The sequence below is a fragment of the Corvus moneduloides genome, chromosome 8, assembly GCF_009650955.1.
Source record: "Corvus moneduloides isolate bCorMon1 chromosome 8, bCorMon1.pri, whole genome shotgun sequence".
Lineage (NCBI taxonomy): Eukaryota > Metazoa > Chordata > Aves > Passeriformes > Corvidae > Corvus > Corvus moneduloides.
The window spans coordinates 35,794,456-35,819,923 of NC_045483.1; the positions used below are offsets into that span (position 1 = coordinate 35,794,456).

Sequence of the window (25,468 nt, forward strand, 5' to 3'; positions counted from 1 at the left end):
AGCTGATTTAATTCTCAGCCCCACAGCCCTGCTTTGCTCTCTATGCTGGTGTGGGTGTGTTTGTCACAGACTGGCTCAGGCTGCAGGGAGCACAGAGGGCACCTGGTGGCACCTCCCTGCTCCAGCAGGGCCATCGCGGAGCACAGGCACAGCACTGTGTGCACACAGCTCTGCAACAGCCCCAGGGAGGAGAGCCCAGAGCCTCTGTGGCCAATGTGCTCAGGGCTGGGCACTGCCCAGGGCAGCAGTTCTGCCTCCTGGGCAGGGCAATTGCTGGGCTCAGGCCCTGCCCGGTGCTCTGGTGCCATTGCTGGGCCCCGGAGCAGAGCCCGGGCCCTGCTCGGAGCCCTCCCTGCAGCCAGGGACAGCCAGGGCTGAGGGCCCCTCTCAGCTGGGGCTCCTCTTGAGGCTGAGCAGCCCCAGCTCCCTCAGCTTTTCCTCATAAAAGACAAAATCAGGGGCACAGGGTAAGCACCAGAGTGCTTAGAACCTCAACAGGGTTGTGACATTCATTTCCTGCTCCACCAGACCTTTCATTCCTGATCCATGTTTGTTTAAAATCATTGGAGAGATATTTAAGTATATTCACTATTTGGGATATTAGACATGTTTTTTCCCTCAGAAGAACAGCAAGGGAATTTGATCAGTGCCTGACTCTGGACTCACCCCGGCTGAATTTTCCCCGGTTTCAGGCAGAAGTGGAATTTTCCTTCTCTCTCCGAACTGGCCCAAAGAACCTGCCTATGCTCTGAAGTGGCTCTTAGGAGCTTTAACAGTGCTGAGGTGGCTTTAAATCAATTCTGCTCAAGGAGATATTTTCTTTTTCAGAATGAGTGCTCATTCTTAGTCTATTTCTCTTTAACTAGAAAACAGAGGATAATTAAGAGAAAACATTGCCATAAATCAACAGGGAAAAAAAAAAAAGAAGAGAACAAACCTTGTACCTAAATGAAGGCATTTCACAATTTCAAACAGCAAGAGTTTCACTCAGTTACATTCAGATTTCTCTTCTTATTTTGCCATAAAACGGTAGATTTTTGCCTGAACCAGAAACCCTGTGCACACAGTTGTTGTTTTCCATGACTCCAGCACAAGCAGCTCCTCCTGCCCTTCCCAGGCATGGCAGAGAGACAGCCCAACCACATTTTCAGGAGCAGCAGGACATTCACCTGGAGCAACCTAGGAGGGGCAAGAAAGCCCAACCCTCCTTTTGCACTTTTCTGAATAAAACAATGACACTGACCAAAAAACAAAAAAGGGAGCAAGCAATATAAATTTCATTCACTGAAATTAGGATTCAGTAGAACAATAGAATCATTAAGGATGAAAAAGACCTCCAAGGTTATCAATTCCAGCTTTGGACTGAATACCACCATGTCCACTCGGTTTTTGAACAATGGTTGATTTAGGTGAAACTGAGAAAATGTCAGTATCCAACAGTAAATGAATTTATTTGAAACCCTATTGTAAGAGAGAGAATTTGCTTTCCTTTTCATTGTCTCTCCTTTTTACCCTTGAAATTTTCTTGCTTAAGACTCCTCAGAGGTCATGCTGAAGCTGGTGACAGGGACAAATGGGACAATCAGGAAGGAGGCAAAAGGCAAGAAGGGTTACGTTGATGACAGAAGCATTACTGGCTCCAAAAAAAAAGAACAATCTATATCCCAGAGAATCTGCCACCAAATAGAACAAAACAGAATCCTCAAGGTTGGAAAAGATCTTTGAGATCATCAAATCCAACCGTCCACCAGCACCACCACTGAGTTCAAACCACACCATGTCCCTGAGTGCCACATCCACATGGGCTTTGAACATTTCCAGGGATGGGCACTCCACCACTGCCCTGGGCAGCCCCTTCCAGTGCTTAACAACCCTTTCCACACTGCTGCTGACCAGTTAGCTCACCCCAAAGCTTCAATCCCAACTCTCTCAGCTCCATCCCTCTGATCATCTTGGTGCCTCCTCTGGATTTGCTCCAAAATGACCACTTTGAAATCAGTTTTCCCTTTACTTTCTGTTGTCATAACAACTCTATGTCTCCTGTTTTTCTGGAGATAGACCAGATATGGCCTCTCATTTATTCCCCAGTTCCAAAGTCTCTGGAAAGTGAAACACGGTTGTGGAGGGGGGTTGGTTCAGACACTGCCAATATTACCCTGGAAAACTCATCTCCGAGGAGGCACCTCTTCATTTTCAGCTGGCCTTGACGGCAGAGGTCACAGGTTTCTCTGGAGGACAGGAATGACACACTCAGTGTATTACTCAGGCAGGAATTGAATTACTGCTCTCCCAAGCTTGGCATTTGACTTGGCTGTCAAGTACACAACATCTAATAAAAGGCACTGGGCTGTTTCACTGTGCTGACTCGCAGCTCTCAGAGGCTGGAGGAGATGGGGTTGGCTTTGCCTTGATGTTCAGGAAGGAGGCCTGCCAATAATTTTGAACCAGAAAAATAAACATGTGTTCTGTAAGGCTCTTTTCCTACAAATTTAATAGCGAGTTTCAGGGGTTGAGGTGAGAACAGGGGAAAGTTTGGATAAATGAAATGTAGGAATGTCCCAGAAGGGCCTAATGTGTATCTAGCAAATGTTCTATGCATTACACCACTTCTTTTCTGACTCTTAACAGCAGTTTCAAGGCAAGGGCTAGGAAGTGGTGGATCAGTCCTGGTAAGAGTTCCAGGTTACCTTGGGAATTAATTTTGGGTATGATCTCAATCCCTGTCTTACAGAACAACAGGCATGATGCAGAACCTGGAATCACTCACTTGGGGAAGGGACAAAGCCCAGAACACACCGCAAATAACACACAACCAGTCCAAGACAATGCTCCAGAAGAGACTGAAGAAGGAGCTGAGTGCAAAGGCTTCATCCCTGAAAAGTCTGTGTCCCAGGCCAGGGCATGACAGGTAAATCCTGCAGAGGAACAGGCAGCAAAGGCAGCGCTCTCGCACCCATGAGCCATGAGCAGAGCAGGGGGAAGGGTTATCCGCCACAGCAGCAAACCTGGAGCCTTGTGCAGGCACTGCTGAGAGAGGTAAAAGGCTCCCACTTCTGCCTTCCGATGTGTACAGTTCCAGAATGTCCCATTCAAAGTCTGCTGGGATGCCAGGAGAACAGGACGCTCTGCCTCAGCTCCAGAGCAGTATGGAACAGCTCCCAGCACAGAGCAGCCTGTGTGTGCTTAAGAACAAGGGAGTCCAAGGAATGTTTTTTTGGGAGCCCTCTCCAAGTAAGCAGTCAAGGTTTGCAGTGACCATGGAGGGTTCAGAAGCTGAGTCTTACCCAGCACCGTTTTATAAACAGTCATGTTTAAAGAAACACTGGATTAGCCACTGGTCCTTGAGGGTCAGAAGAATAGAATAAGCTGGGAAGCCTCTAAACAAAGAGTTTCATCTGCCCAGAACAGCAGTGTGGGAGTAACATTGGTGCCTTGAGAGGCTACCTAAAAACAGAGACTAGACAAGAATAAGGGAATAAAGGTAGGTATTTATTTGAAAGGCCTTCAAAGGTTCCCCTGGGGAGCCAGAGGCTGCCGCCAAGATGGACCCCAAGATGGATGACAGGTCATGAGTTCTTCACACTTCTGTAAGTTTCGTTCATTTGCATATCAGGGTTAATTCTCCAATTAAAGCTTCATTTTAATGATGTAGTTTCCCCAAGCTCACTCCCCTCTTAAGATGTTGGTTTACACATTTTGGGCCTAGGACGGTCTGAGTGTCCTTGGAGAGCAGGCCTGGAGAGGCTTTCTTATGTCTACCTAGCAGGAGAGAGCAGAAGTTAGCAGGCTACAAGAAACTTCAGTTACACACTGGGCAGTACAGGATTTGAAAAATATGAAAGTTAAAACCCAAGACATCAACATCCTGCCCATATCTCCAAAAAGAAGATCTGTTAATGGGCAGATGGAGAATTATAGAGCACAAGGTTGTTCAGTAGGGCCATTTTGCCATTCTACCTCTTTTCCTGAGGGACAGCTCCCATCTCTGCTCTGGGAGCTGGGGATGGGCCAGGGCAGGCTCAGGCTGGAGATCAGGGAAAGGTTCTTCCCCCAGAGGGTGCTGGGCACTGCCCAGGCTCCCCAGGGAATGGGCACGGCCCTGAGGCTGCCAGAGCTCCAGGAGCGTTTGGACAGCGCTGCCAGGGATGCCCCGGGTGGGGCTGTTGGGGGGTCTGTGCAGGGCCAGGGGATGGATCCATGATCCCTGTGGGTCCCTCCCAACTCAGGATATCCCATGATAATACATCAACCCGCTTCTGCCCAGACCAAATTCCTAAAGATTTTGGAAGCAGCTTTGGCTAAACCAAGAACAAGGAGTGTGGGCAGCCGTTGCTGTTGTGGCCAGAGCCAACCACTCAGAACCATGGATGAGATCCAGGGTCTTCAAAGGCAGAAATAAAGGAAAAAAAAACCAACCCAAACCTTCATTTTTCTCACTTCTCTGTATCAGATGCTTGCACATCTCGATTAGAATTCAGGATGACTCATATTCCACAGCCCTTCTAATCCCTAAAACACTACCACCACACATAGTTGCTTGCAAAGATGCTCTAAGGCATAGTGAGCAAACTCCCTGATAGGAATTTTCTTTCCCTTTATTCAAATAAATTTTAACTCTTTTCCTTTTCAGACCACCAGACTGATACATAACAGCAGCCACTATTTAAATTAGGCAGTGATGGTGCATTTCTGTGATGTCCTGTCCATTATTTTATATTAAACTGAGAAAAAGTGGACTCTTATCACAACTATTGAAAGTGGTTTTCCTTCCCTGTCGATTTACATCCAAATAACCAACTTATCAACCTTGCAAATGTCAACCTGCACTGAGGCAGGGAGCTGTGAAGTTCTTAAGCAGACACTCTCCTTGGGACTGAAAGGTCAGTGTGCATGTTATTTATTCTTCCCAGGGAAAGGTTCTACTCTTAGGTCAGGGAAGGCTTTTACACCGTCCACAGAAATAATAATGGAAGGTTTTAACCAAGAAAAGACCGGCCCCAGCCTAAATCAAAAATGAATCTTCAGAAGGATTCATTTCTTTAACATACGGACAGAAATATATCCAGAGAATAAAATCAGGTATGGAAGAGCATCGTCCTCCAAGGAATGCCCAGGCACAAGCCCAGGTTTGGATTCTATTCCTCTTGGGGGAGTCAAAGCTGCCAAATCCCCTCTGACTTCCACACGGGAATCTCTCTTACTGGCACCTCTTTTCCACCAATTTTAAATACCCTTGAAAACCATCCTGTCCTGGTTTTGGCTGGGATAAACCACAACACCAACTTGTATTTCTTTGTTCCACTCCTCTTCTTGGAAACCCCAATAAGCACTAATTTTAGAATGAAGTGACATTATGGCAAAGGCAATCCTGCTGCCTGGCTGGCTCCCACTGCCATGACCAACAGTGCAACCAACATTTTGTTCCTTATGGCATTGTTTTAGTGCAGGGAATGGAGATCCTGGTGAAAATAAGGAAAATTTGTGGCTGGAGAAATCAAGCTCCTGGGTTACTTGGGGAGACAGATGCAATAAGAAAACAGCACTTCATTAAAACACCATTTTTAATGTGCCAAAACCACTGCTTTGAGGGGAGGGATAGCAGCAATGCAGCTCCTGCAGCAAAATTTATCAAAATAATCCTAATTTCTGAAGAATAAAGTCATTATTGTTGTCACAAAGGATCAGCCTTGCCCTTAAGATTCCTTGAACACACTGCTCTGGCTTCTAACACAGCAGCACAAGGGAAGTCTGAGAACATCTTAGAATCACTAAGGTTGGAAAAGACCTTCGAGATCATCAGATCCAACCACCAACCAGCACCACCACCATGTTCTCCACTAACCATGTCCCCAAGTGCCACATGCACATGTTTTTGGAACACCTCCAGGCATGGGGACTCCAACACCTCCCTGGGCAGCCCCTGCCAAGGCCTGAGCACCCTTTCCATGGGGAAATTCCTGCTGCTGTCCAAGCTGAGCCTCCCCTGGCCCAGCCTGAGGCCGTTTCCCCTTGTCCTGCCCCTGTTCCCTGGCAGCAGAGCCCGACCCCCCCGGCTGCCCCCTCCTGTCAGGGAGATGTGCAGAGTGGGAATATCTGATTCCCAGATCACCCAAGTTGCCAGAAGCCAGAGACCAAAAAGGTGCAGCCTTTTATTTAATCAAATCACTTCAACGATGCATCACACATTTTATAGAACCCATTTTTTAAGAAGCCAGGCAAATTCCCCAGACACAAGGCTTCACTAACAAGCTGAAGTTGTTTAAAATAATTTCTTCACTTTGGTTTTTAGCATAAGGAAGTGCAAAGCCTTCTCCTCTGTTAATTAATGTGAAGTCGTTGGTTTATGACACACTTTTGCCAGCAACTTCCCTCTTGCATCAAGCCCCTATCAGGATGTTTATCGGGAAGCATTTATTTAATAACATGGGGCTTTAAATTGGTTCCTTTAATGACAGTATTTCACCCGTGGTGTGTGAGAGATGGAACACAACATATACAGATATTTTCTTGGTAATGTGTAACTGCAGAGCTGGCATGCAAAAAAACAAGCGAGGCATTAAGGGAATGGAAAATAAGGCAGAAATCACAGAACCACTCACGGTTTGGGTTGGACAGGGCCTTAAAGCCCATCCAGTACCACCCCTGCTATGGGCAGGGACACTTTCCATCATCCCAGATGGCTCCAAGCCCCAGTGTCCAGCCTGGCCTTGGACACTGCCAGGGATCCAGGGGCAGCCACAGCTTCTCTGGGTACCCTGTGCCAGGGCCTGCCCACCCTCCCAGGGAGGATTCCCCCAGACTGTGCTCTTATCTGGGATTGTCCAGACCCAGCGGCAGCACCATCACTTGGCCTTGTTAAACCTCATGAGATTCCCATGGGCCACTTCCCAAGCTCGTCCAGGCCCCTCTGGATGACCCCGTCCTTGGGCTGTGTCACTGCACCCTCAGCTCCATGTCTCCTGCACGGCTGCTGAGGGTGCTCTTGATTTTCCGTGGATTTTGTGTGGAAGGGGTTACAGAACTGGATTTCCAGCTCGTGGTGGCAACAGGCATGCCCTTGGGCTGAAAGGAAGAGATGGACAGCCCTGCAAGCAACACAGAGATTTTTTTTTTGGAGAGGGGTAAAAGCTACACAAAGACTGAGAAGTTGCATTCCCATTCAAAAGAGGGGTCACTGCATTTGCTGGGAAAACCACGATTTCATCCGTCCTCAGCCAAGGCTCCTGGTCCTCCATGTCCAAAGCTAAATTATTTCTCTCCTCAGAGCAGGACAGCAGGCAATTGGGACACACAAAGTTTCACCCTTTCCTTCTCACAGTTGTCCTCTGTTTCCCAACCAGCACAATCTCCCTGTCAGTGTGGGGGTCTTTCCAAGGGAACACTGTCTTGGTTGTTGCTTGGACATTAAATTCTCCTGAGTCTTGTGGATGGTTTCTTAAAATCAGCAATCCCTGAACAGTTTGGATGGGTAGCTTAGCAAAAGCACTTTCCCTCTGCTGCCACTGAGGTCACCTGGGGCTTGGTGGGACACACATCTTTTATCACTTCATACACTCAAACATGCAGTGTCCTTTGATATTCTCTCCTTTGCCTTTATTTATCTCCAAAATAGGCCAAGGAACTCCTGTGGGATGGAGCATCCCCGAACTAACTCTTGGACAGCACCAGGGAGATTAAAATCACTGTTCAAACAACCAATTCTGCGAAGTCTTTGCTCTTTCCTGGAATCCTGACATTCCTTTTGTCCTGGAGGTTCTGACTCCCTCTCAGCTGATCCCACTGCAGGCTGCTCCATCCCTCCCAACCCCTCTGTGATGCAGGGACTGTCTGTCTGCTGCTCTGAACAATCCAGAACATGTTACATATCTCCTGCATTATTTATACTGGCTACTTACAAGTTGATTTTTATTTATTTAAAGTTTCCATCTGTAGGTTCTGGCTCTCTTTCAAAATCTCCCCCTTTCCACCATGTTCTAATGGGTATCTGTTCTCTGGGAACATCTGTCCTTTAGGCCCCTGTTAGATGTAACAGTGACACCATTTTCCATCTTATCACATGCACACAGTTTTCTGTTTGTTTTTTAAATCCCCACAATGTTACAGCTTCCTTTCGTCGTAAACCTTGCAGCTCACACACTTCCTTAACAAAAAGGATTTCTATTTTTCAGGCCCTGCTATGAAATGTCCAGAACTAAAGATAACATGGAACAGGGTGCCCAGAGAAGCTGGGGCTGCCCCTGGATCCCTGGCAGTGTCCAAGGCCAGGCTGGATGGGGCTTGGAGCAGCCTGGGGTAGTGGAAGGTGTCCCTGCCCATGGCAGGGGATGGAATGGGATGGGCTTTGAAGTCCTTTCCAACCCAAACCATTCTGGGATGATTCCTTGATGATGATTCTGGGAGAGGCATCTTTTGTATTTTACAGCTCTTGGCCAATGAGTGGCAATGCCCAGCTCAGCACTCATCACCCGAGGGTGGGATTTTTGTCTTCTTCCCTTTGCATCCACCTCCAGGCGATTTCACCTGCCACAGCCTTACCCAGCAGTTAATTCTGCCTCAAACCTTCTGCAGTTTTCCACAGTCAGCACTCGGCTCCAGTGCTCTGGAGAAAGCACCGGCAGCACACCCCATGTCTTTCGCAGCTCATTTACCAGTTGAGTATCACAGGTTTGTGCAGATTCCTTGGAGACTCTGCTGCTGTCATCCTCTCACTCAGGAAACTGCTCAGTTTCTCCAGCCTTCTGTTTCCTATCTTTTGACCAATTTTTTCACTGATCTGTAGAGCATTCCTTTTCTTTCTCATCCTTTTGGCTTTAATCCCACATCCTCAGAGGGTCGGACACAGAGCACAGCACACTTGTGATGATCATACTCCTGTTTCACTGATGAGGACCCATTTTGGGGTTCATTTGCTCCTTTTAACCATCATCTTGGTATCACTCTGGGGGTGCTACTCTGCAGATTTCCCATCCCTGGAAGTGTCCAAAGCCAGGTTGGACAGGGCTTGGAGCAGCCTGGGAGAGTGGAAGGTGGCAGGGGGGCTGGAACTAGAAGAGCTTTAAGGTCTCTTCCAACCTAAACCATTCTGGGATTCTATGATAAAATGCCCCCTCTTTTTCCTCTTTCTCAGTAGTTTTAGGATTCTTCACCTAGAGGGAAGACTGCTGAGTGATGCCTCTGTGTCAGCAAACCTTCCAGTGACCCTGAATTCCTCCAGGAAGCTTCCTTTGAGGACACCAAGCCCTTGTCCTGGTCCCCACGCACTGCCAGTGCCTCCTAAGGCAGGTGTCAGTGTATTTTGATGCACACTTTAGGAAGCTGGACTCCCACACTGCGTGCTGGTTCTCCTGCGAGGTGGGGTGAGCACTGATGGCGCCAGTTTGCCTCTGTACGAGGCTGAGGTGCCCCACAGTCAGATCGTGCTGAATTCCTCCCTCCTGTAGCCAGAACTGCACAGCTTGATCCCCCAGCCACCTCCTGGAGCTCCCCTTGGGAGGGCTCTGCCTCCAGCTCTGTCCCTGTGGCTGAGCTGCTGCAGCTCCCCCACCCCAGCGGAGGTTTCCTACCTCAAGGAACAGGACTGCTCACTTAGAGCCCGAGATCCACCCTGGCTTGGTTCCATTTTCTGGTTTGTTTGGGGATTTTTGGAGGGGAGGAGGCAGATGGGCTGCTTTCATGAAAATCAGTTCCAAGGCTGCTACAATAACCTACTTCTTGCTAGTCTGGCACCTTCCTCCTACTCCTCAGGCAAGGTTGGATTCACACCTGCAGCCAATTCAAACTCGATGGAATCAGGTTCAGAACTTGATATTTCAGATCTAAAATTTTATTTATTCTGCCTTTATTACATACCTAGGCTCTGAACTATTTAGAGTAAATCACAGCTCTGGGAGGAACAGGTTTCCTGGCAAATTCTGGAGTTGTGAAAGCTTCAGCTACATGCTACGACCAAACACTTTCCCTAAAAAAAAAGTTGAACTTCCATATGCTGAAACTCTTGTTTTGTTTACAGCAGCCCCCCTGCTCTTAGTCCCTAACACAATGGCTTATGATTATTAAATTTTCTGCTGCATTTGTTCTACTAATCCACACAGTCAACAAAATTCTTTTGTGTAATTCTTGTGTCCTTCACAGCACTACAGGAGCTTCAAAACCTGGATCAAAGACCTTGACCAAAGTCACTAAAGAAGTGTTAGGGAGGGCTGCTCATGAGACCTGTCCCTCAGGAATGCTTCTGATTCCTCCCCTGCACCTGGAGCTTACCTCATTCTGTCCCAGTCCCCCTTTTTCCCAGCTCCTTATCTGCCTTAGCCAGCTCCTTATAATTCCTGTATTAATCTGCGCCATCTCCGCTTTCAATAATAATTTCCTCTGGGAACTGCACTGAATAAATGCTGCCTATAAATCCAGAGAGCTTAAGCCCCCTGCATCTCTGTAGTGTGAGATGTTCACTGGCTCAGCAAAAAAGAACCAGCCTGGTACTCAGATAAAATCACCTGCTGAGCAGAATTTTCCCTTTTATCCCACTTTTCACTCAGGATCTTCTGGATTACTCTCTGTTCCAAACCTGACCCAAGAAATCAGCAGATCTGCATGGACTTCCCAGGATCTATTTTTGCCCAGTGTTCTCACATCAGAATGCATTATTCCCAGATGGAAATAAACATGAAAGGTTTTTGCTAGGGACCAGAGATAACGATCAGAAAAGTAATGGATTCACTTTCTCCAAAGGAAGTCACTAACAAAAGCAAGAGCTTTGCTATGCTTTAGCCAAATAAATCATGCAGACGCAGCAACAAAAAATCCCAACAAAAAGGAGAATTGGATTTGCAGGATGATTTTCCAGCTCCCTCCTTTGACAGCAACATTAAACTGATGTGGATGTAGAAGGGGAATGGAAATCTTGCCCTGACAATTGCTGTGGCAAGAATTAGTTCCCGCCATTCAAGAACAACTGCTCCATATTGCTCATCAAGGTTTGAATCTTTATCTGAATTTTTCCTAGGAAAGAAATGACTTTTCCTTCGTTGCAGTTTACGTTGGAACCTGAGTTCAGTGGCCAGGAAAAGGAACCTGCCACATTTCCTCCTCCTCCTCCTCCCCTCCTGCCAGAATTCCACAAGTGGAAACACGACTTGAAGGGAGATAATCCTGGTCATGAGATGTGCATTCCCAACAAAACCAAACCTCTTTTCCCTGTGGTCCAGCAGAGCTGCGGAGCTGATTTCTATCTTGTCATTCCAATCAACAAATTCTCGGTGCCACAGAGCAGCCAGCATTCCAGAGGGACACGTTTTTCATCCTTTCCCCACCACATTTTTGGAGTTAATATTTCAAAGACATGACCTTCATCATGGAAGCATGGTTCTCATTGTGTGTCTGTACAGACATCCTAAAACATTCCTGAATTCAACACCAGGAAACAAGGGAAAAAAAATAATGTTGTTTTCAGGAAGTGCAGTGGACAAATTGGCAAATGAAAACCATCCAGAGGTGAACTCAGCCTCGAGGAATACAGGTTATTACAAATTATTCGAGAGAGGATTTTGGGAATCATTTCCAGCAAAAACATGCCCATATTAAAAGGGAATTACCACAGTACCTTAACTGCACTTCTCAGCCATAGCTGTGGAGATTATATGTTGATCACCTGGAAAACATAAAATAGAAGATTAATGATGTTGTTCATATCTTAATTGCTGATTAAGAAGAGCAACTAATCTCACACGTTTTCCTTTGTTTAAATAGTTTTCACTTCCCAAACAAACAGAGAAGAGCAGAACACACAGCTTTCAATATCTGCTATTTTATTCCTGATAAAGGCAGCTTCAAATAAGAAAAATAACAAGAAAACACTGCCTGAGGTTTTCATTAAAGTACTTTACATATTTTCATGAAGGCTGTCAACTCAGAAACCAAGGAGAAATTCATAACAAGTTTTATCCTTCTAAAATACCCACCCTAAAACACATCAGGCACTTATCTGTAATTTGTTTCGACTCAAATATATTCTCTGCCCTTCCCCAAGATGAAATATTCAACAGGAAATTCTCTGACTGGCTCTTTCCAGCTCCTTTTTCCCGTGTGCCTGTGAGTTATCCCAGGGATGGACAACACAACGGGGGGCTGCAGGGCTATTTGGGGGCTGCTTCTCCAGTGTTTATCCAACTGAGACAGTGCCATGGGGGAATTCAGGAAAATTCAAGAGGCATTTGGGCCTCCAGGCATGGATTGGCTTGGAGGTTCCCCCTTTCTCCCAGCGCCAAAGGGAAACACAGGGCGGAGACCCCAGCGCTCCAAATGGGGAGGGAGAGACCCAGGATAGAGGGAGGCACCTTGAAACTTGTTATTGGGGGGCTTAAAAATCAAATTGCTCAGGTGCTGGGCTCATTTCACCTCTTGCTTTTGGGAAAATCCAGGTCCTTATAAACACATCCAATTCCTTCCCAATATCCCATCCATCCCTGCCCTCTGGCACTGGGAAGCCATTCCCTGTGTCCTGTCTCTCCATCCCTTGTCCCCAGTCCCTCTCCAGCTCTCCTGGAGCCCCTTTAGGCTCTGGAATGGACTTGGAGTTGCCTCTGGAGCCTTCTCTTCTCCCACTCTGTTTAAAGCAGAGAAAAGGAATTCTTTCAGGAGGAAGGTTCAGCAATATGTTTCTATGCTGGAAACATTTATTTTTCTTTTTTAAAATATATTAGAACTGTTGGATGTCTTCAGAAATCCAAACAAATGTCTGCTGTAATGAACTGCGTGTTGTCTATCCCTTATTTTCATCCAGTTGTACTGGTTTTTTTGTTTTTGTAGATATATTTATATATAGAAGAGATAAATGATTTGGTCAGGCAGACCTGGGAAAAGCGATGCACTCCCACACACATCTGGTGTCTTGTTAATGAAGCTTTACCCATTTTTACTCAGTTAAATTCTGAAGGCCAATAAAATACCTTCTTGTTTCCCCGTATGGAATATTTTGTTGGAAGTCAACACAACATCCATGTATTTCCCCAAATTTCCGTCAGCCTTCAAAGCTGGGAGTTATCTCCTAAATCTGACTGCCCAATGTGCTGTGGATTTATTCCACCCCTGAACAAGGCAGCAGTTTGGGTTATTGCAAAGCAATCCCCGTGTGCCTAAAATTCCCTATTTCTGCTTGGAGAGCATGGCAAGCTGGCTAATTCCAATGGAATGTGGGTGCTGTGCGGTCCAGCCTGGAGACGAGAAGGCTCCAGGGAGAACTTAGAGCCTCTTCCAGTACCTAAAGGGGCTCCAGGAGAGCTGGAGAGGGACTGGGGACAAGGGATGGAGGGACAGGACACAGGGAATGCCTTCCCAGTGCCAGAGGGCAGGGCTGGATGGGATATTGGGAAGGAATTGTTCCCTGGGAGGGTGGGCAGGCCCTGGCACAGGGTGCCCAGAGCAGCTGGGGCTGCCCCTGGATCCCTGGCAGTGTCCAAGGCCAGGCTGGACATTGGGGCTTGGAGCAGCCTGGGACAGTGGAAGGTGTCCCTGCTCATGGCAGGGGTGGGGATGGGAGGTCTTTAAGGTCCTTTCCAAAATTGAGGATGGGAGGAAAACTGCTCTGGGCTATGTGAAACACAGGCATGTTCTACCAGCAGTGTGGTCACCTCTGGATTCCACATCCCACTAAAAGAATTCCATATTCTACGCCCAAAAATCCACACCGCTGAGGCTGCAATTGCTTCGCCCAGAGAATTCCCAATCCCTCAGGCGTGGAGGAGAGGGAGAGGGTCGAAATGAATTGCACTGCCACGAGAACAGAGTTTCCTCCTTGCTTTACTCAGAGATTAATGCCCATTGTCAGCAGCTTTTATGATAAATTATCGTCATTGTGAATTTTGGAAATGAAGATGCATCATGCTGTGTGTTGTTCACACACTGCAGAACACTTCTCCTCTAATCAGCAAGGGCTTGGAGCTCCGGAGATTGTTTTGCAGGAAAAAAAATTGGCTGTTTGGATGGGAATTGGTTTGGATTTCAATGTTGTAAATAGAGCCAGAGACTTCAATTCTGAGTTTCAGTGGAAGGTGATGACAGAACCTTGGGCTGTGGCTGTTCCATCAGCCTGGGCTTTGGTGTGACAGGAGCAGGCAAAAGCAAGAGCTGCTGGATCCACTTCATCCACACTGTCTACAATTTTGGGGTTTACTTTGGATTTTACACTATCCCTGGGAAGGATCAGTCACCCCGTTGGACTCTTAAACCCTGTTAGTGGGAGCAGAGCATTTGATACCCACTGGACACCAAATTTGCTTTAGGTTCCTCATCCACATGCACAAAACCACACGGAATCGACCCAAAATTCAATGAACAAGAATAAGCACCAATGGCAGTAGAACCATTGTAAGATATTGTGCTCACTACCTGCATATTCCAGGCTGAAATTAAAGAATAACTTCATTTCTACAGTTGGTGAGTGCCTGAATAAACAACTCCCATCGTTAAATCTGTAGCATTATTTTGGTGCATTGCTAAAATTCTCATTTTTGAGGACAGCCTTCTCCTTCTTAAAGGCCTTGGAGATGATTAAAGGGATGGAAAGGCTGGGAGAGCTGGTATTGTTCAGCCTGGAGAGCAGAAGGCTCCAGGGAGAGCTCAGAGCCCCTTGCAGGGCCTAAAGGGGCTCCAGGAGAGCTGGAGAGGGACTCGGGACAAGGGACAGAGGGACAGGACATAGGGAATGGCTTCCCAGTGCCAGAGAGCAGGGCTGGATGGGATATTGGGAAGGAATTGTTCCCTGGGAGGGTGGACAGGCCCTGGCACAGGGTGCCCAGAGCAGCTGGGGCTGCCCCTGGATCCCTGGCAGTGTCCAAGGCCAGGCTGGACATTGGGGCTTGGAGCAGCCTGGGACAGTGGGAGGTGTCCCTGCCCATGGAACTGGAAGAGCTTTGATGTCCCTTCCAACACAAACCATTCCATGTTTCTGTGATTAAAATAGTGGGGTTAGGAATTGGATTATGGGAGTGGGGTGAGAGGTGGGGATGAGGTTTAGGTTTAAAGTCAGGGCTCCAGGTTTTTGGTGGTTACACCTCTCAAAAGAGGCCCTGCAAGCCCCTTCCCAGTCTGACCCCATCTGAACCCCCCTGACCTCCCCAGGTACCATTAGTTGGGAATTTTACAACAAGATCACCTTCATTAATTTCTTGGCCCTGTTCTGTTTATTTCTGCCCAAAGTTTACCTTTTCTCCCCAGCATGAGGTTTTCATTCGGCTTACTCTCCACCAAAAGAAGTAACTCATGTAAGCGCTCAGGAATGTTAAAAACCAGCATGAAGAGCAGTGTTATCTCAGCTAAGGAAAGCAAATTCATACTTCTAATGAAGCAAGAGTCCTAAATCTTTCCTGCAGCTTTGAAAATTACCCTCTTTATTTTAATTAAGCCAGTGTTACCTGTAACGATGCTTACACTGTGTACATTTTCCTACACCACCCCCCAGCAAACTCCATCTCTGCACTTCTCTCAGTGGCTGATCTGGCATTTTGATGCAGAATTTTAGAAACTTTTATCCCTAACTCAAGAAATTAAAGAATACTGATCAGATCTTGAAATAGTCACAGAATCTGCTTTCTGCAAAGACCAATCACTCCTTTTTTTTGCTGCTTGCAAGGCACATTCATGCACCAAAATTGGTTGGGGTGGGGGCAGCAGAATTCTTTTGCTTTCACGATTTTTTCTCCTCATCTGCAACAAAAAAACAGGGTTTGATTTTGCCTGAAAAGTGTGAAAAGTTTTCAGCAGAAAAAATACAAGTGCAACTATATCCTCTAGAACTAATACAACTCATCTGCTCCAGGTTTGAGTTACAAATATGCACTCATTTACTGGTAAAATGTCCAGGTTTTGTTCCTAGAATCTCTTGGAAAAGAGCCATCTTCCAAAAAGCCTCCATCAAATACTACAAATATGTAAAGGCTACTACCCTGGCATTTTTATGAAAAGTTTTCTTGTCAAGTTGGAGCCATGAAAATCTGATTTACTGCCAACTTTTTTGTGGAAAATCAACGCAGTCATGTTTTTCTTGGCAATGGGAAGTAAGCTTGAGTCAAAGGAAGATTTGTTTTAGCATTATTTCATGTTTTCTGAATACATTTCATATATATTTATGTCTGCCTCTGTTTCTGCTGCACGGAAATGCTGCTCTCACCCAGCTGGTGGAACTTGCTTGGCTGCACATGGGAGCAGCGATCGAATTCCAAAATGAAAATCCGAGGTCTCTATTTTTCTTCTGTGCTCTGTGCCACACAAACTCACAACTGCACCCAAAGTGTATTTAAGGAATTTACTGCTTATGATAAAATTAAACCTCCAAAGTAGTTTTAAAAAGATTCAGGGATCTTTTCCTAAGGGCAGGTTGCTCAAAATTCCGCAGTGCCTTGGAAAATGTTTGGTTTTAGGGATTTCAAGCTGCTCAAGGTAGAACCTAAGAGTCCAGTGCAGCATTCTGATAAATCAGAGCAGAAAATGGAATTCAATAAGGCACTGAACTTTCCAGATTTTTGAAAACTCGATGTGTGGGAGGTTCATAACCCACCCAACAGATGACAGGGATCCTCTGCTGCAAGATGTCGAGTGTGACAGCCTGGCCAGGAGCTGAGAATTCCAACAAGTGAGGATTTCAACTGGTTTGTAGAACCCCAGAAAGATTTGGGTTGGAAGGGACCTAAAAGACCATCCAGTGCCACCCCCACCTGGCCTTGGACGCTGCCAGGGATCCAGGGGCAGCCCCAGCTGCTCTGGGCACCCTGTGCCAGGGCCTGCCCACCCTCCCAGGGAACAATTCCTGCCCAATATCTCATCCATCTCTGCCCTCTGGCACTGGGAAGCCATTCCCTGTGTCCTGTCCCTCTGTCCCTTGTCCCCAGTCCCTCTCCAGCTCTCCTGGAGCCCCTTTAGGTACTGGAAGAGGTTCTGAGTTGTCCCCAGAGCTTCTCTTCTCCAGATGAACACTCCCATCCCTGGAATGTGGTGTGCAGGTAGCACAGGGGCACTGCCGTGTTCCTCCCCATCATATTCCTTTTGGAAGATGTCTTAAAGCACAAAAGAAATGGGTCCTCCAAGGAGCATCCCAGTGGTTTGACATGCGGAGAAATGTAAAAAGTACCTTTTCTCTGGCTAATTCAGGCTGCAGTGGCTTTAGCTCTCTTAATCCTGACTTCCTTCTAAACACAGAAAACGGTGCCAGCCCTCTGCTCTGAAATGCTCTTATGCATCAGGAAGCTGGAGAGAAACCCAAGGAGAGGCAGAACTCATGGATCTGTCCTCAGCAGTTCCAGCTCCGCCAAGTGCCCAGCTGGCAGTACCCACGCGTGTGGGGTCCCTGCCCACGGCCAGCTGCTCCTCACTCTGTTCTGGACAGGCTCCCACTCCCCCAGCCCTGCTGGGAGCATGGACCACGGAGTGCTCCGCAGTCTGTTGCCATCACAGCCAAATGAGTGGAAGGGACGGGTTCATTTGGCGAGAAACCCCTGGAAGCTCCGCAGCTGTGGCGTTTGGGGAGGTGTGAAGGCAGGGACAGTGGTGGGGAACAGCACGCTGTCCTTCTTGGCACAGACAGGGAGAAACTGGGAACAGCCTTTCCAGTCTGGAAAGATGGGGCACCTAACTCCAATGTGCATTTCCAGTCAATCCTCAGGGGAATTCAGGTCTGCACCTAAAGGATGCAGGGTTCAGTCAGATCCACGTTGCTGCAGTTACAAACTGACAGCGAGAGGCACCAAATGCAAAACACACACGGGACAGGAAAGGAATTTATCTGTGCAAACTGATGGATGCAAATGGAGCTGCAGCTGCTCCTGGGCCATAAACACAACGTTGTGCTTTCAGCCACAAGCTGGGCTCAACCAGCATGTGGATGTTCCCAGACACAATCCCTCACTCGAACTCCAGGCATTCCCACAGCCCAGCAGGTTTTTAAATAGGACTGACATGAACTTGCACAACGTAATTACACCGTGCTTCTGAAACAAAGGGATGCTCTTCCACATTTTTCATACTCATCCCTGTCCTCCTGAAATCTCCCTCCTACTCTCCAGCTTAATAAGGTTCAGGAATGTCTGAACAGCACAGTGAGGTGTAAAGGCTCCCACAGTCTTTCATCCCCCAGTCTGTGTAATATTTTCTGCGTAATATTTATGTAAGCCCATTTTAGGCTGTGTTTGGCTTGGTTAATATTTTTCCCACTTACACGGAACTATTCAAGGAAACCTTCAGGAATGTAGAGATTTATGGCTCCAGACACATGCGCTCCCAGCTATTTTTCCTCCATCAGCCCTCTATCCGCTGATAAACAAAACTAAAGAAAAACTAAAGACGAAATCAGAAATTCATGTCCTTTAATGCTCAAGACAACATCCACATTTGCAAGAACTCTGGCACCTGAAAGCAAGGGGGTACCTCCAAGGTCATTCCTGTTAAGGATCACACATGAGCAGTGACCTTACATATATGAATTCCCACAAATCTCTCCAGAGTTGAACCTCGAGTTACCTACAGGCCTGTCACTGGTGGTGTCCCCAGGGTTCAGTACTGGGCACGGGATTGTTCAATGTATTCATCAATGACTGGGGAAGAACAACCTGAGGCACCAGCATCAGCTGCTGGAGCAGTTCTGCAGGGAAGGACCTGGGCATCCTGAGGGTACACCGAGCTGTCCCTGAGCCAGCAGAGTGTCCTGGGGGTCCTGGGGGACACCGAGCTGTCCCTGAGCCTGCAGAGTGTCCTGGGGGTCCTGGGGGACACCGAGCTGTCCCTGAGCCTGCAGAGTGTCCTGGGGCCAAGGAGGCCAATGGGATCCTGGGGGCAGCAGGACAGAAGAGCATTCCCAGCAGGGCAGGGAGGGATCCTGCCCCTCTGGGCAGCCCTGGAGGCACCTCTGGAGTGCTGTGTCCAGCCCTGGCTCCTCAGCACAGCAGGGCCAGGGAGCTCCTGGAGCGGGGCCGGCGGAGGCTGCGCAGCTGAGGAAGGGCCTGGAGCATCTCCGTGCCCAGCACAGGCTGAGGGAGCCGGGGCTGCTCAGCCTCGAGAGGAGCCCCAGCTGAGAGGGGCCCTCAGCCCTGGCTGTCCCTGGCTGCAGGGAGGGCTCCGAGCAGGGCCCGGGCTCTGCTCCGGGGCCCAGCAATGGCACCAGAGCACCGGGCAGGGCCTGAGCCCAGCAATTGCCCTGCCCAGGAGGCAGAACTGCTGCCCTGGGCAGTGCCCAGCCCTGAGCACATTGGCCACAGAGGCTCTGGGCTCTCCTCCCTGGGGCTGTTGCAGAGCTGTGTGCACACAGTGCTGTGTCAGCTGCCTGCTGGTTTAGACATTGGGGCTTCAATTCGTACTCACACCAGGTCTATTTTCCACAATTTCAGCCCTTGCAGCATTATTCAAGACCATGGTACAAGCATAATAATGTTAGCCTTTAAATTTGAATAACTTCCTGAGGAAAAGCCACAGTCTATTTCTAGGGCCTCTGTTTGTGAGATAATAGAAAAAGTCAATTTTAATTTTTACTAAGTTCCAAAATTCCATTAAAACTGAGAGGTATTTTGAGGAGTTTGTACATTGCCTCACACAGAACGAAATCCCAAAACCTGACTGGTATTTTACACCTTGGCAATCTTGCTGCTGGAAGTTCTCAGACACTGCTAAAACCTGCTTCAACTTATTTGCTCTTAATCAGATTTGATCCTGAGTCTGGAAAAGTTCAGGACTATTTCTGTATCTCCTGCAGCCACAGGCCCCTGTAGGCCTGCACTTTGAGATCCTACATTTTGTGTTTCTCTACTTAATTCACAACGACAAAGGAATACCTATGGGATTGCCAGAGCTTGTGAACCAGCCAATCCAGCAAACCTTTTAAGTATGCAAAGAAGTTTCAGCCATTTGCTGACATTCCTGCGAATGAGATCTGAATTGGAGCTGTAGCATTAATACATAATATTCACATTAACGCTTAGCAAGGCAGGAGTTTTTCAGATTCATATTCCAGTGAGACAAACAAATGTCAGATCCAGAGGTGGTCTTGAAGGTGTCGTTGAGGTTTAGTTTTAGATTTTTCCCTGCTTACCAGAAGTAGGGGTTCAAGGTGTTAGCTTCAACATTATTAGAGAATATGCAGCTTAACAAACCCCCATGTTTCTCATCAAAGGAGTCTTTTGAATTGAAAAATCCTAAGGAAAGCTCTTCTTGCCCCATTTCCATTTTTGCAATTATTATATACATATTAATTGGAGCAAACTCTTTAGGAAAGGGTTCACATAAGCAGCTTTTAGCTGATGAATTATCCCTGTCAGTTAAAAACATTTACATGGCTTGTTTATGTTACTTTGTTAATTTTATTGTAATTTAGTATTAATTAACAGCCCTGTCTTTACAAGGTGTTTAATCAGTTACAGCTCTTAATTACACCACAGCATTGCTTAATAAAACAACACACTATTTGGGATTAAGTTAAATTGGTTAAATTAATCTGTTATTCTCTTTTGTGGGTAATTTATTGCACGATAAAAGCAAGTTGTGAAATTATTTTCATGGCAAGTAGCCTAAAAATGATTTTACATACATTCTCTTTTACCTTAGCTACAGAGCAAAACTGTCCCTAATTTCAGTGTTTTCTACAGATCAGCACAAGGCTCAGAACAGTCTCAAAAACTGCAGTCACAGAAATTTGGTGCTGGAGCAGCCTGGTTTGGGAAGCGATGCTGGAGCAGAGGATCAGCACCCTCAGCTCCAGGGGAAGCTCCCCAGCCAAGGAGATGCTCCTGAGAGCAGCCAAAACCCTCTGCCGGAGCCTGAGGTCCTGCCTTGGCCTGCTGAGGTCACGGGAAAGCTTTTCCTGCATGGAGCTGCCAAACTGCACCTTGACCCCACCTAAGCTTTTGCCACAGAATCCCAGGATGGTTTGGGCTGGAAGGGATCCTAAATTGCATCCAGTGCCACCCCTGCCATGGGCAGGGACACCTTCCACTGTCCCAGGCTGCTCCAAGCCCCAATGTCCAGCCTGGCCTTGGGCACTGCCAGGGATGAAGGGGCAGCCCCAGCTGCTCTGGGCACCCTGTGCCAGGGCCTGCCCACCCTCCCAGGGAACAATTCCTTCCCAATATCCCATCCAGCCCTGCCCTCTGGCACTGGGAAGCCATTCCCTGTGTCCTGGCCCTCCGTCCCTTGTCCCGAGTCCCTCTCCAGCTCTCCTGGAGCCCCTTTAGGCCCTGGAAGGGGCTCTGAGCTCTCCCCATCTCCCCACACTCCGAGGCAATGAGCCCTGAGCACTGCCCACACCACGGGACAGCATCCATTGGCTCCCTTGAAATCTGCTCCTGGATAATTTCACTGCAAATGTGCCAACCCCACTCCCTGTGTTAGGAGAAAGAATTCACAGATTACCCACAACTCCTTTTCCCCCCGTTTGGAGCTTCTGTCCCTCCACAAGTCCCAGGCCTCGGCTGCACCTCTCAGGCTGAACACCCCAAATCCACCCCATGACTCCTCACATGATGCCACTCACCTGGTGACCCCTCCCGAGGCTCTTCCCAGCCATGCTAGTTATGCACAGCCATTTCTTCTCTGTTTGGCATTGCCAAGCACTCACGGTGACTAAAATAATTATTTCAGATCATTTCTTCCTGTGTCAACGTCATTTAAAATGGTAACTCTGTCCTTGTTGAAATGCCTCCAGACCTTTCTGAAGCCATTCTGTCTGCAACTTTCTGGTTCTACTGTATGATACCTCACAATTCAATGAAGAAAAATAAAAATTAACCATAACAATTATAGTTTAATGTTTGCTACAAGCTCGGGACAGGCTTGGAAACACCTCTCTGTGTGGCAGCAGGCATGGGAGACACCAGGCTCACACTCAGCCATGACCACGTTTCTGGAGCCTTAACCCACATTATAATTCTGACATTCAATTCTGAATTTTTAAAAGAACAACTGAATTGGAAACAAATTACAAATCTACTAAACCAATTATTTATGCAATGGAATTTCCCTTGTCAGTCCTCTGGGACCTCTCCTGCACCTGGGTAGGTCACAGGTAGCAGTTCAGACTGTTCTGGCCACTTCTGCAGATGCTTCAGGGTGAATTTCTTAGTCTGGTGACTTGAATAACAATCATCTTACTAATTATTTTTCTAACTTTATCTTTTCCTCCTTGGACCTTTGCATTATCTCCTGAAATTAGTGAAGAAACTCCGGTTGTATTTCCAATGCTCCTCACACTGAGGGGAAGCATTTAATAAAATATTTATGAACTATACTATTCAATACTTCATCCTTTGGAAAAGCAGTGCCATGCATTTTACACTTACCTGGGAGCAAAACTTAACTTCAAAAATGCCTTAAGATAAATATTTTACCAAACAGACTGGGGAAACATTCACGCTCCAAAGTCCCAAAGGTTGCTTCATCTGACTGATTGTTTTATGATAAATGGATGTGCTCCCACAGACTAGCAGAGATGGTGCAAAAGTGCCACAGTTTTTTGGAGGAACGAGGAACTGTTGAGCTGTAAAGGTTCATAGAAGGATTTTGAGATGCCTGAGCTGATATGACTTCTCAGCAGCATCTCCCATATTTAAGAGGTGATACAGTGATACCCTGGTGCTGATCCTCACTCCAGATTTTCCCTGTCTGCCAGGTGTTTGCAGAGATAAAGTTTTATGCCTGAACAGAAACACCTCTGTGCAATTTGTCCCTTTACTCACTATGTGCTTGTGCAGTTCCCAGGGCTTAACTGCAGCGATGCCTTAAGAGAATCCACACACAAATTCTTGGAAGCAAAAGCCTTTTCAGAGTCTTTTTTTGTTGATGATCATTCACCAAAGCCAAGGTCGAGACTGGAGTTAACTGGAGGCCTCTAAACTGCAACCTCCTCACATCTCCAAATACAGTGAGTTTTATAATTAAGGCTTTTCTGAGCTGACTTTAATCCCCAGGACTCTTCCTCCTCTTAAACCCACTGGTTTTGGGGTTTATTGTCTCTTCTGTAGAATGAGCAATTAATGAAGTTTTGCTTCAAAAGCAATAAGCGTTCTGACTTGTAGCAAAAATGGGCTGGCCCTGCTGAGGGACCTCAGGGCTGTGTCCAGTTCTGGGCCCTCCCGGCCAGAGAGCCCTGGAGGGGCTGGAGCGTGTCCAGGGCAGGGAACGGAGCTGGGAAAGGGCTGGAGCCCCAGGAGCAGCTGAGGGAGCTGGGAAAGGGGCTGAGCCTGGAGCAAAGGAGGCTCAGGGGGGACCTTGTGGCTCTGCACAAGTCCCTGACAGGAGGGGGCAGCCGGGGGGGTCGGGCTCTGCTGCCAGGGAACAGGGACAGGAGGAGAGGGAACGGCCTCAGGCTGGGCCAGGGGAGGCTCAGCTTGGACAGCAGCAGGAATTTCCCCATGGAAAGGGTGCTCAGGCCTTGGCAGGGGCTGCCCAGGGAGCTTTGGAGTGCCCATGCCTGGAGGTGTCCAAGGAAGGGCTGGAGGTGGCACTCAGTGCTCTGGGCTGGGGACAAGGTGGGCATCGGGCACAGCTTGGACTCCATGGGCTGGGAGGGCTTTTCCAGCCTAAATAATTCTGTGAGAGGGCATAAAGGACGCCAAGGCATGTAATTATATCCAGTTGGCACCATGTTGCACTGGGGTTCTCCTGGAGGAAAGAAAGTCTAAGTTTCATGTGTGCCTTTTTTGGGCAAATTTCCATCCATGGCCTTAGAAACAACCTTTAATGTCCCAGCTGGTGATTTGCCATGGAAAGCATATCCCACATGCCAGGGGTAAAATGCCTCCCCTGGGGAACAGCAAGGTGTCACCAAGGGTGCCTTGTGGCTGCTGATTGAGAGGAAGGAGCACAGCTGGGCTCTGGGCTGGCTTCCACAGCCTTTGAAGCACAGGAGGAAGAGGGGGAATGCCTAATGCTGCAGAACAGCAAAGGCAGCAGACTGGAATCTGAGGGGAGACCTCCCTGGTGACACTCAGTGGCGTGGAAAAAAGCTCCCCACGTGACTCAGGCAAACACAACTGAGAGAGAAAAACAAGCTTTTCAAATAAAGCTCCACCAAGTAGCTGCATGTGCTCGGGGGATGCACGCACATGGACTTGGGAGCTCAGCTGTGACCTCACAGACACCTTCAGGGGGTTCAAGCACAGACCCACCATGACAAACCCTCAGCATCAAAGCAAACCCTTTAATTGCTCATTCCCAACGTTCACTGCCCACAAACTGGTGTGCTCTTTTAACTAATGATTAAATAGTGAGGCTGGTACAAGCACATCTTTCCTCTCCCAGGGAACCACAGCAGGTAATGCTCAGCCAAGGCTCAGCACTGCTGTTCTCTCATCCATGTCCATCATACAGAACCATGTTAGAACACCTCCACATCCCTGGAAGTGTCCAAGGCCAGGCTGGATGGGGCTTGGAGCAACCTGGGATAGTGGAAGGTGTCCCTGCTCATGGAATGGGATGAAGTTTAAGGTCCCTCCCAACCCAAACCAGTCTGGGATCCTATGATTCTGTTTGCATCGTCATCCTCACTTGGTAGTTACAAAATGTTTCTGTGCTCTCCTGGTGCTTATGTAGCATTTAAAGATTAAAAAGAGAATAATCTGTGCATTAAGAGGTTTTGTTACTCTTCCAATACTCCCCTTATATTCATCAGTTGTAAAGGTTTGATTTGATGAGCCCCCCAGGACTCTCCATCCCATGCCATGCCCAGATCACACAGCTCAGTGAACTGGGTGCAATAATACCCCACACCTTTCTCAGCACGGTCTCAAAAGTCCCGAACAAAGACTCCAGGGAGGCAGCAGGGCTTTAAAGGCTGAGAAAGGAAAAGAGAAGCGAGGAAATCCAAGAAGGGAGAGAGGAGAATTACATGACATATGAAGAGCACAGCAGAGGCTGGGGAGGAAGGCACCACACAGTAGGTGGTTTCCAAAGAACAACCTGACACTACCCTCACATGTGGCCACCCAGTGCTGGATCACTCATCTCCATCATGATGAGATGAGTGGCAATCATTTAGGAACATTTTAGGGCTTGCCATCATCACCAACAGCTATTTAAATTTGGGATGTACAGCAGCACTCCCATAGAATTGTACCTCTCCTGTCCCTTATTTAGTACAAAATTAGTCATTTTTTTGCCGTGACAATTCACTGGTGAAGGCAAATCTTAAAAATGAGCTTGCAAGTGTTCTGAGCTTCAAAAATCTGTCTCTGTAAAAGCCCGATGATGGTTCTGCATTTCATCACGTCATGGCTGCATATCACTGGAAAAATAAAAGTCACAGCTCAAGGAAGATAACAGGGTAATATCTGACAGCTCCTGGCTGTCAGGAGGAGCCCTCACAACTGAAAGGCAAGAGAAAATCTTTCCCTAATCTTTCCTCTCTGAAATTGCATCGTTGTGCTGAAGTACTCAGAGCTATCACAGGAGCACAGCCACCCACACACCCCGATGCACATGCCAGGAGGCTCTGGCAAGGCAG

At 47.6% G+C, this 25,468-nt stretch overlaps 1 protein-coding gene across 15 annotated transcripts in view; it reads right to left on the reverse strand.

The window, feature by feature from the left end:
• The window catches only part of PCDH15 (protocadherin related 15), a 684,600-nt gene that overhangs the window by 383,881 nt on the left and 275,251 nt on the right, over positions 1-25,468 (reverse strand). For all 15 annotated transcript variants that reach the window (XM_032115593.1, XM_032115587.1, XM_032115586.1 and 12 more), the window contains one exon: positions 11,600-11,647. The gene's annotated coding sequence lies outside the window, so the exon portion shown is untranslated. The remainder of the gene's footprint in view (positions 1-11,599; positions 11,648-25,468) is intronic.